Raw genomic sequence first — 18,230 nt, forward strand, 5'->3', positions numbered from 1 at the left:
AAATCTAAATAATGTTATTAATTAAGTTAATAAAAATATTAGTAAAAATTGTCTCGTGAATTTATTTTAATAAAATAATAAAAATTTAAACATAAAGTTATGGTTTTAATTGTGGCATAGTTATATTTATTTAATTTAATGATAATTATTTAGGAGTTTTATTTTACTAATAAACTCTAAATAATATTATTAATTAAATTAATGAAAATTATAATTTTAGCTCTGCTCTACGAATATGGTGAAAAAAGTGAAGTTACTAACCACCCCAATTTGAGATTAATTGCATACCAACAATAGACAAAATTGCTTCCTCCTCTGACAACCAGTAAGAAATTTGAAGCCCTTTCACTACGAAATAATGATCAAGGCAACATCCATAATGAAGACAAAAGTAAATTCAAAACATTTTTCAAGCAACACTCGAGACAAAATAAGGAAATCCATGAGAAACAGATTCATAAAGAAGAAGATGGATGGCAGACTATGCACAAAAGGAGAAAGTGAACCCAAATCTAGCAAGATCAAGATAGAATTGAAGAAAAAATTCAAAAACAAAAATTTTTTTTATAGTAAAACCAAATATGCATTAGAACCTGAGTTTAAACCTAGCCCCAAAATGTGCAAAAATTCCTATCAGAAGAAACTGTCAGAAAGGCCACAATTTATTTTAGAGGCTAACTCCATCCCTCTAGGGCAAGCTCAGGGACGTATAACTAATTCCAAATGCACATCTATTCCTCCAAAGTATAATTGTGACTGCAACCTGTGGATTAAAACCCCATACAAGGAAAAAGCAATCTATATCATGCCGCATTGAAAGAACAATCAAACAATTACTAAGCAAAAAGTGGCAGGAAACCCTAAGCAAAGTTTCTTTGGAAAGATCATAAACTATGAAGAAATAATCATCAGTAATTCACATAGAAAAGGAAAATGGAAGGATTGCAAAGATAAGGGCATTTACATGTATTGGAATGATCCATCAAGGAAAAGATCTAGGCTGGTATGCATTATCTGTAAGAAATGGGGCGACAAGGTAAGTAACATTAACACTTTTGCAAAAAAAAATTGGTTTATTCTATGTTGAAACACAATGATTAAAGAGGATATTTTGAAATCAGATTTATATTTCTACAAAGGTAATCATATCAAGTTCCTAGCTTGGAAACCAAACTTTAACAAAAACCATATTAAAAATATAGAATCTATCAAATGGATGGAGAGCATAGAAATTCCATCTGAATTAATGGAGGAAACCACCATTAAGAAAATTGGTAACTCGTTAGGAACAGTAATAGGTTTTGAAGATAATTTAAATAAAATAAAATAAATCAAGGTTTTGGTCAAAACTGATCAGAATCATCCAATTAGCAGAAAGATCATTATGAACAGATCTATTTATTATTTAACCTTTAAGGAATATTTAGGAGAAATCAACAAAATTATAGATCCAAACTTATCAAAATCACATATAAAAAATAACATCAAAAACTACATAACCTTAAAAAGAAGTATAGGAAAAAAGTCAGCACAAGAGGAAGAGGCAATCATAGAATCAAAAGATAACAACGAAAGTCTATATTTAGGAAAAGTGGCAAACAATCCTAAACTAAGGATAATAGAAAGCAGTGAAGAACCCTTGCATAATGAAAAGGATATGGATAGATTGATAGGGATATATTTGAAGGACAACATAAGCTATCAACACTCACTAAAAAAATTCAAGAAGTGTATAGATTGCCAGTTGGAGAAAGAGGCCATTGAAGAAATGGATTTGAACATTCTCAAATTAAATAAGCTCCTCCATGAAACCCTCCTGATTCAAAATGATCTAATAGATTAGAGTTTACTAGTGCAAGAAATTCACAAGGAACATAAAGGAAAAAGGATTAAAGTTATAGAAATAGGGGAGACATTAGGAAATTGTGACATTCAACATGAAGATCAGAGGCAGGAAAAAGTAAATGATCTTATTGAACCGATAGAAATAAGGAAAATGGATCAAAGGTCTAAAAAATGAGATGAAAAAAACATAGAAAGTTCATAAGAAGAAGCTACTCAAAAGGAAAATCTAGAGCAAGAGGTTATCATCCCACTAGTAGATTCAACCCAGTTGAGCCACATAACTATCAGAAAAAAAGGGAAAAAGAAAAGCTACAAGTTCTAGCAAACTCCTAGTAATGGTAAGGATATGTTTGCATCTGATCTAGAGATTATTGAATCAGCCCAAAGAGATCCACTTCACTCCTTAAATATGGAACAAAATTGGTAGAATGAAACAAAGATCAACCCTAACAAAAAAGATAGCAGCAAAGAAGTTGAAGACTCAAGACCCAGCCAATCCATAAGAGGCAAGGATCATCAAATTAATAAACTATTGATCAAAGAATTTATTTTAGAAGAAACCCAGGAAGGTAAGGGCTCAGTAATTGTGGAAAAGGTAATAAAAGAACAAAATCTTGAAAAAATAGGTATAGTAGTGAATCAAGAGGGAATGAAGACACCAATATGTGGAAAATCAAAGTAGAAACATGCTAGGAAATCATTAAAAGAACTTAGAGAGACAGCAAGATAGGAACAAACCAAGATTCTTGATATACTACACAATGGGAATGGGAAGTTCCTTCCCATGGAGCAATGAAAATAACAACCTAGAATGCTAGGGGCCTTAACGCCCCTAGTAAAAAATTCTTGGTAAAGCGTAACCTCACCTTATTTGATTCTGATATATCATTATTACAAAAAACTAAATTAAATAAAGAAGAAGGAATAAAGTTGAGTTAGAAATTGGTAAAATGGAAATCGGAATTTCAACAATCACAAGGAGCATCAAGAGTACTTGGAATAATTTGGAATCCTCGGAAAATTAATATTTAAGTACTCTCCTCCCAAACCAAATGGATGGGAGTAAGAGTAGTTAGCACAAAAACAAATGTGCAGATAATTATAATAAATGTTTATGGGCCTACACCAATACTAGACAAACTAGTAGTTTGGAGTGAAATTAGCACATTTATTAACTCAAAGTCCCAAGAAACAATCATAATAGGAGGAGATTTTAATGTGGTTTTAAGCAAGGAAGAAAAATAGGGAGGGAGCAATCTAGCATGCAGAGCCATGGAAGATTTTAAAAATTGGATTCTAAAAGACTCTCTTATGGATACCAAGACAAAGATTGACATTTATACTTGTAACAATCAAAGGAAAGGATTCTGTTATATAGCAAAATAGCTAGATAGATTTCTTCTAAAAGGAGAACTTAGTATGGACAAACTAGTTAATGTGGAAATATTACCAATGGCCAGATCAGATCACTTCCCAATGAAATTGGAAATCAAAGAGCAGATCAACCTAGTAGGAATCCCTTCAAATGTGAGAAAATGTAGTTTGTGGACAAATCATTCATGGATCAGATCAGAGAATGGTGGTAGGAGGAATAGTTTAAGGGCTCAAAGATGTTTTTCTTTGTCTCCAAATTGAAAAGTATAAAAGAAAAAATCTTAAAATGGAACAACTTACATTTTAAAAATATTTTCAAAGAAAAACTAGATATTGAAGAAAAAATGAGTAAATTAAATAATGAAATCATCATGAAAGGAATGAATAATGAAACTTTCCAAATAGAAAAAGAATACCTTCTAAAACATGAAGAAATATTAGCTAAAGAAGAGATATTCTAGAGAACAAAGAAAAATGGCTCATAGAAGGTGACCGCAATACCAATTTTTTTCATAACAGCACTATATAATAGAAACTATATTAACATTTCAAAAGTAAAGAATCCAAAGGAGGAGAAAACTAAAGACCCAGCAAAAAATAGCTGATATTTTTGTCAAGTACTTTAGTGACACGCTTAATAATTATGACTCATCAAATAGAATAGCCCAAGAGGAGATGCTTAATCACATTCCAAAGCTGATTTCAAAGGAGGATAAAAAATTTCTTAATGAACCTTTGACCCTTCTAGAGATAAATCACCAGGTTCAAATGGCTTTCAAGCTTTCTTCTCCCAATAATGTTGGGACATACTAGGAGAAGAATTATGGAAAGCCTTAGAAGCTACTCAAAATGGAGGTTCAATATAAACTAAAATTAATCACACCTTTCTTACTCTTATCCCCAAAAAAATGAAAGTGTAATGCCTAGGGACTTTAGACCTATCACCTTGTGTAATACTATTTACAAAGTGTTTTCAAAAATCTTAGCTAACCGTCTTAAGAGGTTTCTTCCAAAGCTTATTTTGGAAGAACAAACTGGCTTCATCCTTGGTAGATCTATATTAGATGGCATCTCCATTATACAAGAAACTATTCATTCAACAATTAAAAATAGCAAAGGCTATATGTTACTTAAACTAGATATAAAAAAAGCATACGACAAAGTAGATTGGAGATTCCTCTGCAAAACCTTAGAGTCCTTTGGCTTCTCTAAACAATGGATCAACATTATTTTTCAATGCATTTCAACCCCCAAAATTTTCATTCTCATTAATGGCACTTGAAAAGGTTTCTTTAATATCACTTGGGGTATCAGACAAGGAGACCTGATCTCTCCATTTCTCTTCATCATAATGGAAAAGACATTTGAAAGAGCAATTAAAGCAGCACAAGTAGAACACAAAATCAAAGGGGTGAAAGTCACAAATTGAGTAGAAAACAACACCCATCAACAATTTTCTGATGACACAATACTTGCAAGAGTCAACACCTTACATGAGGTAGACCAAATGCAAAATATCTTAGATACATACACAAAAGCATCAGGGCAAATGATTAATGCCAAGAAATCATAAATCTTCTTTTTAAATACTATTGAAGAAATTGAAGACCAAATATGTAATAGACTAGGATTCAAAAAAAGCAACTTACCATTCAAATATCTAGGAATATATCTTGATAAGAGTAATCATACCAACCTGGGTTGGGAACATTTTCTCAAGAAAATCAATAGCCAAACAGAATCATAGAAAGGAAGATGGTTAACAAAGGTTGGGAGAATGACTAAGATCAAAGCATTCTTATCAAAAATTCCAAACTACCAACTTTCTTATTCACACCTACCCAAAAACATTGATTCTAAATTGGAAAAAAAACTATACAACTTCTTTTGGAATGGATTGGAGGATAAGAAAAAAGCAACCTTAATCAATTGGAGTAAAATCTGCAAACCTAAAGAAATTGGGGGTTTAGGAATCAAAAATCTAGAATGACAGAACAAAGCTCTAGGCACGAAACAAGTATGGAGACTGTATCAAGAAAGGGATAGGAAATGGGCCAAAATCCTATTCAATAAATACCTCAACCCCTTAGAGAAAACTTCATTATTTAAATTAAAAACTTGCCCAAATGTTCTACAGGTTGGAATTTCCTTATTAACAGTCAAAATTTGATCTCAAAGTACCTTATATGGGACATAGGGAAGGGTGATGAAGCTTTGTTCTGGGAAGACTCTTGAAATAGATATCCCCCTCTGATTAGTTCAGATTTTTCTCCAGAAGTAATTTCTCACCTCAAAATTACATAGGGGACAAAGGTGATAGATTATATAGAGAAAACAAACTCAGACATGGGTAAGTTATGGAAATGGAAATCATTATCTGAATGTGGACTTAATCAGCCAAATAAGGAGAAATTGGAAAACATTATGAAGAAGTGAACTATTACAATTAAAGATAGGAAGGACAAGTTAATTTGGGCAGCATCAAAAGATGGGATGTATAAAGTTAAAGAAGGATATAGAATTATTACAAATTCACAAAGATGGGAAGCTAATACCCTTCTTATTAATTTATGTTGGGATACAACAGGTCTTCCTAAAGTAGGTATGTTCCTCTGGGAAGCCATGCAAATGAGAATTTTAACTATAGATAGAATCAGGAAAATGGGATTTGAAGGACCTTCAAGATGTATATTATGCAAAGAACATGAAGAAAATGCAGAACATCTCCTATATGCATGTAAATTTTCTTAGGAATGTTGGAGGTGACTCCAAAGAAAATTAAATTGGACTTCCTTGCTAGCAAGCAAATGGATAGATCACTTACTAGGCTAGCCTAAAGATGCCTCTAAGAGAGTATATGGTAAACTATGGAATATCTCCCTAGTAATTGTAATATGTTAAATCTGGAGAGAATGAAATCCCCATAGTTTCCTAAATCAAAGTCTATCTAAGCAAGCCCTCTATGCAAAAATAGAAGTGGCTATTTTGAAAGTTATGAATAGTGATCTTAGGAAGAGCCAAGAGAAGAAGGATCTTTCTCTAAATGGGATGTAGAAGTCAAATAATTATGGCCACTGTTGATCAACCCTCCCCTTTATTACAAAAGGAAAAATGATCTAGCTAGACAAACATGCAAATGGGAACCCCCACTACTAGGATGGAAGAAACTGAGTTTCGATGGGGCATCAAGAGGAAATCCAAGCAAAGCCAGAATTAGATGTATCATAAGGGATGAATCAGGTAATTGGCTAGTTAAAAGATCTAAACCTCTGGATATGGCATCAAATAATATTGCAGAACTCATTGAACCTGATCTGCCCTGCCTGATTGCTTAGTATACTAAAATTTCTCTACAAACCTCCCTATTTGCCATTGCCTACCTTCTTGTTGCGACCATCCCACCATCCTGGGTTTTGTCCTAGGTTTAGTATTATTTTATTATGATTATTTAATTAATAATTATTAGATTATAGTTGCATTTAAATAATGAGCTTTAATATTCTTATCAATTTAAATAATAAACTATGCTTTATATAGTGCTTGCACTAATTAATAAAGTGGAGGAAAAAAAATTGTAATTAAAATTTTCTTTAAATGTGCATGAAGTAATTAAATTTTAAAGACTATATTTAAGTTCTATTTTTATGTATTTATATTTTTTTAATTTAATGATAACTATTTAGGAGTTTTATTTTAATAATAATATCTAAATAATTTTATTAATTAAGTTAATAAATATATTAGTAAAAAATGTCCTGTGAATTTATTTAAATAGAATAATGAAAATTTAAAGATAAAGTTATGCTTATAATTGTGGTGTAGTTACATTTATTTAATTTAATGATAATTATTTAGGAGTTTTATTTTAATAATAAAATCAAAATAATATTATTAATTAAATTAATAAATAGATTATTAAAAATGCTTCAAAAATTAATAAGGGAGAGAAAGCTTTAATTTAATAAAGTTTATTTTAATTAAATTGCATAAAGTGTGTGAATGAAAATGAAAATATAATAATTAAAGACAAGTGGTTTTCACATGATTGCATGATCAAAACCTTGATTTGGGGGAAAAACTCTTTATTAAAGAAATTAGAGCTCATTTCTATATATACAAGTTTGGAGGAGCCAATTTTTAAAAAGAGAGTTTTTAAAGGAAAATGAAGATTCTTGTGTGTTTGTGTGTTCATTGTTTTAGCATCAAATCTAGGTAGGATCTTGTGGGTTTGTGTAGTAGTTGCTCGTTCTTCGACTTCCTATCTTCTTCTTGTTTGTTGTGTTTCTATTTTTAGAAGTTCTCTAGGTTGAAACTCTTGTTTGAGAAAATTGATTTACATTATAGAATTGTCTATGATTTAATCTAAATATTGAACTTTGGGGTTTTCAAAACCTAATGAATTATGGAATTCACTTTTGTATGTGCTTTATGTGACGTGTGATTTACTAGTGTTGGGGTTTTTGGGTTTGTCTTAGCTTTGGCTAGTCATGATGGTTATGAGAGGCTTGGGGGTTTTTTCTATGATTTCATGATGATGTTTGTATATGATCTTTTATACTCAACCATGGTAATGTGTCTTGTATGCTCCATGAGGTGTTTTGATCTATTGATTGTTATTGCTTTCCAATGTTCTTATGTGAAACTGAGGTGAATGATCTGACCTATCTGTTATAACCTTTAAGTCTTCGATCAATTGTATTTAGATTGATTTTTAGTCACTTTTTATAGGACTGAGGTGTTTGTATGGTTTATTTTTGGTGATGTCATGTTGTGACATGGAATTGGTTTATGTGTACTTGCTTTTGGGATCAGTCCTATTAAGATGATCATATTAGTGGAATCCATGATTATGATTAGTGATTGTCGGTGTTTGTCAGTTGCTTGTTTAAGAATTGATGTATGGTATGTGGTCTTTTGTGATCTTTTGATTTTACTGAGCTTAGGGTAGGTTATCTATATGTCATGTTGGGAAGTGGCTTGTAATGGAGGTTGAGGCCCTAAAGACACTGATGGGTAACCCATTGTACGTTATTTAATAACTTATAACATTTCATTAAATGGGTTTTAAATGAATTAACAAGATATTGGTACCATAGAAAGTCGTAAGGGGCTGGAGGATTAAAAGACTAGCCAGGTAACCTTAGAGTTGACTTTTTACTATGCCTTGTCAACACGAAAGGATACTAGTGTTGCATAGAGTCACTAGGGGGGTGAAGGATTAAAAGACTAGCCAGGTAACCCTAGAGTTGGTTTGTGCGATGACACTTGTGCACTTGCATAGTAGATTTCCTATGTATATGTGTTGACTCTGGGATTAGTTGATACTTGTGTCTTGGTACCCTTTGAGATAGTTTTCTTTCAGGTGATTACTTTTGAGTTTTTTATCCATTTGGGACTTGAGACTATCTCCTAAGCATAGTGGGAGTGAACCATTTAAGTTCTACAAGGTCGGGTGGCAGTGCCTTTTCTTATACCATTGAGATCCGACCATCTGATGCCTTTATTGGATGTGTTTGTGTAGATGTTCCTTTTTATCTATTCTTTTTTTCTATGATCGATGGTTGTATTTAATGTATTGTATTTTATTTCATAGATCTTAGTAGATGATGTAATTTATTTCATGGTGTATATTATTTCAACCTTTTATACCTTATGATCTGTATAGTGGATGATTGTGCATTATGTTTATTGCCAAGTGGCATCATATATAATTGTATATTATTTAAATGGTTTCATACTTGTATATTATTATTTGATGTGAATTTATTGTATATTGGATTTAGTGTTAATTAAAATTAAATATGATTTAACATCATGGGACCCTTAAGAGTTGTAACCTATTTATGTGTTGTTGATATATGAGTGTATGTTAATTTCTTCCGCTATATTATATATGTGGTTGTTAAGTTATTATCTTTAAAAATGATGTTTTTCAAACTTAGTATAACTTTAGGTTAACTTCTTTTGCGTCACATGGTGGGGTGTTACATTTGGTATCAGAACCCAAGTTTCTACATTGGGAGCTCTGAGTATATTGGAATGTCACTAGATGCTAACTAGTTGAATTAAAACAAAACATGAATTATTATATGTGTCTATTAAAAACTTGAAAACTTGAACTAGTTGAACTGAAACGAAACATAAACAATGTTATGTATCTTTTGCAACTTTAACACTTGGAAACTTCAAAATTGAACACTTGAAACTTGAAACTTTATACTTGATACTTGAAACATAGAAAAAGGAAAAACTTTTGAGTTGGATTTCGGACATGTTTTCTTATGATTGTGCTTTAAGGTAACATGCCTTTGATTGTTTTTTCGAACATTATGTTGTTCTTATTTTGGTGTTTTCAGTAGAGTTACAAACTTGAACCTTAACAGTTTGAACACAAAAATTAGAAGTAGTCAATCTTTTGAACATGAAACTTGGAAACTCCCAACATTTATGTTCTTGACTTTTCATTGATGTCTGTACATTATAATTTTTGTGTTTCTAATGGAATTGGAGATGTTGATCTTTTGTTTAGAGTGTTTTAGGGGATCTATTTTATTATTTGTTAAAAAGATAAATGTTGGATCAATATGGTTTTTGTTTGACATTGTAGATAGTACTCTTTGACTTCTAGTTACCCTAGTCATTGTAGTAGACTTCCAAGAGTAAGTCTAAGTCTAGGGGGAGTGGATCTGATACCTATCCATAGCTTAGTTTTATCTTTCTTGTAGGCTTCTAGGAGTAAGCCTAAATCTAGGGGGAGTAGATAGATGAATTATTTATATGTGTTTTCTATAAATACTTACCCCATACTTGCATGTGTATGGTGTGCATGTATATTTTCTTTGTGATTGACATTTTTGATGTGGTTAAGGAAGGGATTCGTGGTCACTTGCTAGTTGATATCTACACAATGCAACACATCGTGCTATTTCCTATTTACTTTAGAATATTATGTTTGTACATGCATGGATTTTATGTAGATTGCAGGTATCAGGTATCGACTTCCCTAAATTTTTAGGATGAGCGTACCCTATTGTAGTATTTAAATGGTATAAGTGGGGAAATAACTCTTGAGTCCAAATCCTAAACCCTAAGCCAATTTTCGTAGAAAATAGGACAAGTATTTTAGTTAGTTTCAACTTTCCAAATTCATCAAGTGACATGAATTTGTAATTTTAACCCTGGAATTGATATTGTCCATTGTCTTCAGTTGAGTTGTCATTTTTGGTTTTGTGGGTCTGTGATATTTTTTATTTTAATTAAATCGAATTAAAAGATAATTTAATGATTTATTTTAATGAAAATCTTATAAAGAAAATTCAATGTTTAATTATTTTTAATTAATTGATGAATTAATTTAATAAAAGAATTAAATTTAAAAGATTTAATTAAAATTCTCATTTTGACATATGTATATTTATTTAACTTAATAATTATTATTTAAGAGTTTTATTTCAATAATTAACCCTAAATAATATTATTAGTTGAGTAATAAATATTATTTGATTTAAAAAAATTTAAAATATGTGAATATTTGATTAATTAAAAACTAATTAAATTTAGGCTTTAAATAAAAAGTCTAAATTTAGAAGTCTAACTTTAGATGTCTGAATTTAGAAAGTTGCTTAAAGAGAAATTAGAATATGATGTTTAAATATGTACTTCAATTTAAAATATTTATTTTAAAAGTCTAATTTAAGAAGTTGAATAAAAATAGAATTAAAATATTAAAATATGAAAGATTTAATATTATTTTATTATGATTATTTAATTAATAATTATTAGATTAGAGTTGCATTTAAATAATGAGTTTTAATATTCTTATCAATTTATATAATAAACTATCCTTTATATAGTGCTTGCACTAATTAATTGAGTGGACAAAAAGAAAATATAAAAGAATATTTTAATTAAAAATTTCTTTAAAGGTGCATGAAATAATTAAATTAAAAAGACTATATTAAAGTTTTATTTTTGATGTATTTATATTTATTTAATTTAATAATAATTATTTAGGAGTTTTATTTTAATAATAAAATTTAAATAATGTTATATTAATTAAGTTAATATATATATCAGTAAAAAATGTCTTGTGAATTTATTTAAATAAAAGAATAAAAATTTAAAGATAAAGTTATGGTTCTAATTGTGGCGTAGTTATACTTATTTAATTTAATGATGATTATTTAGGATTTTTATTTTAATAATAAACTCTAAATAATATTATTAATTAAATTAATAAATATTTTATTAAAAATGTTTCAAAAATTAATAAGGGAGAGAAAGCTTTAATTTAATAAAGTTTATTTTAATTGGATTGCATAAAGTGTGTGCATGAAAATTAAAATATAATAATTAAAGACAAAGGGTTTTTGCATGATTGCATGATCAAAACCTTGATTTGGGGGAAAAACTCTTTATTAAAATTAGAGCTCATTTCTAGATATATACATTTAGAGGAACCAATTTCCAAAAAGAAGGTTTCCGAAGGGAAAGGAAGATTCTTGCATGTTTGTGTGTTCATTGTTTTAGCATCAGATCTAGATAGAATCTTGTGGGTTTGTGCAGTAGTTGCTCATTCTTCCAATTCCTATCTTCTTTGTGTTTGTTGTGTTTTTTTTTTTAGAAGTTCTTTGGGTTGAAACTCTTGTTTGAGAAAATCATTTTCCATTATATAATTTTCTATGATTTAATCTAAAAACCTTTGGTAAATATTGAACTTTAGAGTTTTCAAAACCTAATGAATTATGGGATTCAATTTTGTATGTGTTTTATGTGATGTGTGATTTACTAGTGTTGGGGTTTTTGGGTTTGTCTTAGCTTTGGCCAATCTGGATGGTTACCAGAGTCTTGGGGGTTTATTTTGTGATGCCATGATGATGTTTGTATATGATCTTCTATACTCAACCATGGTAATGTGTCTTGTATGCTCTATGAGGTGTTTTGATCTATTGATTGTTATTGCTTTCCAGTGTTCTTGTGTGAAACTGAGGTGAATGGTCTAACCATCTGATATAACCTTTGAGTCTTCGATCAATTGTATTTGGATTGATTTTTAGTCACTTGTATAGGACTGAGGTGTTTGTATGATTTATTTTTGGTGATGTCATGTTGTGACATGGAATTGGTTTATGTGTACTTGATTTTGGGATTAGTCCTATTAGGATGATTGTATTGGTGGAATCTGTGATTATGATCAGTGATTGTTGGTATTTTTCATTTGCTTGTTTAAGAATTGATGTATGGTATGTGGTCTTTTGATATCTTTTAATTTTACTGATCTTAGGGTAGGTTATCTATATGTCATGTTGGGAAGTGGCTTGCAATGGAGGTTGAAGCCCTAAAGAGGCTGACAGGTAACCCATTGTAGGTTATTTAATAAGTGATAACATTTCATTAAATGGGTTTAAAATGAATTAACAAGATATTGGTACCACAAAAAGTCACTAAGGGGCTTGAGGATTAAAAGTCTAGTCGAGTAACCTTAGAGCTGACTCATTAGTATGCCTTGTTAGCACGAAAGGATACTAGTTCCATATAGAGTCACTAGGGGGCTAGAGGATTAAAAGACTAGTTGAGTAGCCTTAGAGTTGGTTCATGCGATGACACTTGCCCACTTGCATAGTAGATTTCCTATGTGTCTGTGTTGCCTCTGGGATTAGTTGATACTTGTGTCTTTGTACCATTTGAGATAGTTTGCTTTCAGGTGATTCCTTGAAAATAGATGTTGGTTTTGACTTTTGAGTTTGTTATCTATTTGGGACTTGAGACTATCTCCTCAGTGGGGTGGGAGTGGACCATTTTGGTTCCACAAGGTCAAGTGGTAGTGATTTTTCTTATACCATTGAGATCTGACCATCAAATTCCACTGTTGGATGTGTGTGTGCAAATGTTCCTTTCTATATGTTCTTGTATTTCTATAATGGATGGTTATACTTAGTGTATTGTATTTGATTTCATAGATCTTACTAGATGGTGTAATTTTTTTCATGATGTATATTATTTAGCCTTTCATACCCTAGGGCTTGTACAGTGGATGGTTATGCTTTCTATTTATTGCCAAGTGGCATCATACATAATTGTATATTATTTAAATGGTTTCATACTTATGTATTATTATTTGATGTGGATTTATTATATATTGGATTTAATGTTAATTAGAATTAAATGTGATTCAACATCATGGGACTCTTAAGAGTTGTAACATGTTTATGTGTTGTTGATGTATGAGTGTATGTTAATTGCTTCCGCTATGTTACATATGTTATTGTTAAGTTATTATCTTTTTAAAAATCTTTGTAAAACTTAGTAAAACTTTAGGTTAACTTCTTTTGGGTCACATGGTAGGGCATTACAACTTTTGTCTCATCAAACCTCCTTATTATGGTACATGGATCCACACAAATAACTATGTCAATAACATCAACAAGGCAATCATTGGCCACATGAATAATGTCATCAAGGGGGATGAAGGAAAATTGATGTTTTGGAATTGATAGATCATCATCTAAGAGTTGATGCAGGGGCATTCGAGGGTCAAGATTATTGACTCAGATGTTGGTTTTGGTCGAGATTTACTTCCAGGGGTCATAACTTTTGACTCGAATGTGGGTTTTGGGTAAAATTTTATAGGTAGTTGCACTAGAAGGAGTTATTTAGATTGTTGATATAGATTAGCTTGATAGGTGGTTGTTTCAACATTTTTTTAGGAGCCTGAAATCTCATCTTGACCTCTGAAATTGTCTTTTTGTGTTTTTTCCAATTTTTTCATAAATTTATTTTTGTAATAAATTTGAAATCATATTTTTGATTTCATTGATTAGTTGGAAATTCATCTTTCCTTATTTGGGGGCTTTTCCTAGGAAAAATCAAGATTCATAGGGTGAGTTTTAAAAATTATCAAAAATGGAAAAATCTACCAAATATGGTAATTTTTAGAATTGTAATAAGTGGGTGTTGGTTTTCATTGTAGAGGAAGAGTAGAGTTGCAGAAGTTTTAATGAAGAGTTATGGTATTCTAAAACATCTGTCTTGTGTCAATTTCTAAATTGTTCTTTGACAAGATTGGGTCACATCAAGATTGAAACCCTAGAGTTGTCTTCCAAACATATTTCAAGCTGGCTATTAAGTTTTTTGTTGAGCTTATTCACTATCTTGATAGTACCACCCTCTATTATATATATAGATCCTACTTGGATATTCACGTAATGAAGATCTACAATTTTTTTGAAGCAAGTGATATGTACTTCAATTTTTTCACAATCTATAATGTCAAAAGAGAAGACTTTTCCAACTCCATGTTGGGTCTTGAAGTGGTGAATTTCATTTTCATTGTAACACACCCCCTTATAAGCCACCTTGTTTGATATGGATTCAAGTTTCTAATTGGAGTAATATTAGGGTTGATTTATTTATTCTTCAAAGATGATGATATCTCAGGTATCACTCTTTCAAAAGGTAGTTGTAAGGCATCATTTATTTTAAGCACAAATGTCAATGGAGAACCCAAGTCTATTGCATGTAATTTTGGGCCTTGTTCCTTGCATACATAGATAGGCTCACCAATAATGACATGATGTAATCAAGTGATGTCTAGTTCAGAAACAACAATCCACCTGCAAGACCATATTGAGTCAAAGTATTGTATATTGTAACATATCACAAAAGGTTGGATTCAAATGTGATTGTGTTTTTAGAAATAGAATTTATTGGATAAATTTATAGAAGAGCTTACCTAGGCTTGCAAATAGTAGGGTAACTATACCCTTTGAGTAACACTATAGACCCCTTTATGATTTCTCTCGAGCCCACATAATCATTATATTTCTTTGGAATTGTTACTTTTTGTTTGGAAACTCTATCAAAGAGGTCCATTCTATATTGAGGTGTTGCCTTATGATTCAACCCCAACTCAAAAATTTCTATGACTTGGAGATATGGTTGTAATTATAGGTTCCCATCATTAATCATTGTAATTATAGATTCAATCAAGGGAGCCATTTTTAGTTGTAGGAGGAAAATTAGATCTATAAACAAGACATCATATGAATTAAATATAAATGTGTGACATTATTTTGTTTCACAAAAAATAATTAATATCTCATTACAAATGTGAAAAAATTTCTTCATGAAGCAATAATATTATAAATCTAGACAACCTAAAAACAACAATATTGTGTGGCAAATACCTGATTGTGAGTAGGATTCAACAATAATTGTTTTATTTGGAAGGCACTTGAGAATGCAATAAAACATGTAAGATTAATTAGCCAAGGCATATGATAAATTAAAAGGTACAACATCTACTATTAGAGAGAGATACTTTTGTCGAATAATAATACCCATAGAGAGAGTTAAAGATCAAGATAATGAGAATAATGATATTTATAGATTGGAACATAATGTGGATCCAAAAGAGGGTTATGATAAAATTCATATCATGAAAATGAATAGTAGTGATGGTTTAACTCATGGGAATGACCAATGTGATTCTATAATGGTTGGCCTTATCAATGGTAATCTTATTCACAAAAACTTAATTAATAATACATATATATTTCTTGTATGTAGCACTAATTTTTTACATATGGATTTCCATTCAATTGACTCCAAATTATAAAAAAAAATTATTGGTTTTGATAAAAGTAATATCACAAAAATAAAGGGTGTTGATGACTTATATTATGAAAGAACAATGTGATTATATTATGATTGACCTTGCCAATGTGATTCTAATGATTGTCCACATATAGAAGAAAAATCATGCTACCTCTTATTCTCCTCCCCGACTATGAACAAGACTTCCCACTCTTGATGTAGGTTACTAATTGTGTTGCTAATGAGTTGTTAGTTATTTATTTTTTACATTGTTAATCCTTTGCTTCTAATTGTGTTGCTGATCTCTTAATGCCTTTTAGAATTGGTTAGTCAACCCCCTATTAGACTATTGGACTTACCAAATATAAATATATAATTAAAAAAAATGTAAATGAAAGATCAAATTTAAGTTAACTGTAATGAAAGTATATTGACTTGACAAAATGAAAATAAATATAGAATTCTAAAAGTTTTTTTAACAATAGGAATAAAAATATATATATATAATAATAATAATAATACTTCTTAAGTCCATTATTGGGCCTATTTGGGTTAATCAAATTTCTCTGCAGGAAAGAGAATGTAAGTTGAGAGAACCAGAGATTGGTTGAATTAATGTCAATTTTAATAATATTAGAGAGAAATCAAAGGCCCTCTAAGGCCAAATTTTTGGTAGAGTTCATACAATATGGGTGAGGCACAAGCTACTTGGTATGCCATGAACATAGCAAGAGAAGATTCACTTGGAAGGACACTTACATATTAGTATTAATCCTTCAATCAAGGAAGAAGCTATTGCTTAAGATTTTGAAGATGTTTATTAAAACTACTATTAAAATTCTTAATACTTCCAAATAATTCCAAGAAATTGGTAATGGGATGGTAGATTTGCTTTCAAAGTGCAAGTCCAATATTGACGAACAAAAGGGGGAAGCAACTGGATTGTAAAACTTATGTTCTTCTAAGTTATCTTGCGATTAGCATGCCTAGAAGTAGATTTTAAAGAAGTTATTTTCACAATAAATGAAAATGATAGGCACATATCAAAAGGATGGAATGAAAATGATAGGCACATACCAAAAGGATGGTGCATTGATGTATTCTCAGTTGTGGTGAAATTATTTTCTCATGCACTTAACATATTAAGGAAATTGGGGCAAGATATTTTATTCCACATCATTCATATAAGTGTGGATACCAACAAATATATAATGAAATCAAAAGAAATGTCAAATGGAAGAGATATGTATTAATAAGGTAAAATATGTGAACATGTTAAATATGAATATGTAACGTCCCACCAAGGGATCCAAAAGAATTAATCTAAAGATTTACTAAGTTTGCCAAAAAAAAATTTAAAAAAAATAACATGTACAACAATCATAAAGTAGCAGAAGCAATAACATACAATCATACATAAGAAAACATAATAGATTACATTCCTTAAGGATCCCAAGATGTTGTGTTACATTTAATTTTAGTTAATACTGAGTCAAATAAATAACACATCCACATGAAAGAATAACTACAAGTCCAATCCATTTAAATAATATACATTTGTTTTAAATCTCACTTGGTAATAAATTCACAATGCACAATCATTCACTATATATGTCACAGGGTATGAAAGGCTGAAAGAATATACATTTATAAAATAGATTACATCATCCCTTTTGGATCTATGAAACAAAGTACAATACAATTTAAGTAAAATCATCCATCGTATAGATATAGCCATCCATCATAATACACAAAGATATAATGAAAGGAAATGCAAAATAAGGAACTCTAGCCACGGCATCAACGGACAGATCTCAATGGTAAAAGTAAAAAGCACTACCACCTAACCTCATGGTAACCCAAAAAGGCCACTCCCACCATGATGAGGAGATAGTCTCAAATCCCACACAAGATAAAAATCCCAAAAATCAAATTTAATATCTAAGTCAAGGATAACCCTAAAAGTAATCTAACTCAAAGGTTCCAAGATAAATTGACATATAAACCCAAAGGAAAACAAAGACATGTAGGAAATCTATACTGCTAGTGGACAAGTGTCATCACACAAACCAACTCTAGGGTTACATGACTAGTCTTTTAATCCTTCAACCCCCTAGTGACTCTATGCGGCACTAGTATCCTTTTGTACTAACAAGGAATACTAATGATGCATGGTTGCAACCAAGTGTCCTCTCTTCTCCCATCTTAGTTTGTACTAGCACTTGATAAATTGACATATAAACCTAGAGGCAAACAAATACATTTAGAAAATCTATACTGCTAGTGGCCAAGTGTCATCACGCGAAATAACTCTAGGGTTACCTAGCTAGTCTTTTAATCCTCTGGCCCCCTAGTGACTCTATGCGACACTAATATCCTTTTGTATTGACAAGGCATACTAACGATGCATGGTTGTA

This window comes from Cupressus sempervirens, chromosome 8 (genome assembly GCF_028749045.1).
Source record: "Cupressus sempervirens isolate cs-2001-9-10 chromosome 8, ASM2874904v1, whole genome shotgun sequence".
NCBI classification, from domain to species: Eukaryota; Viridiplantae; Streptophyta; class Pinopsida; order Cupressales; family Cupressaceae; genus Cupressus; species Cupressus sempervirens.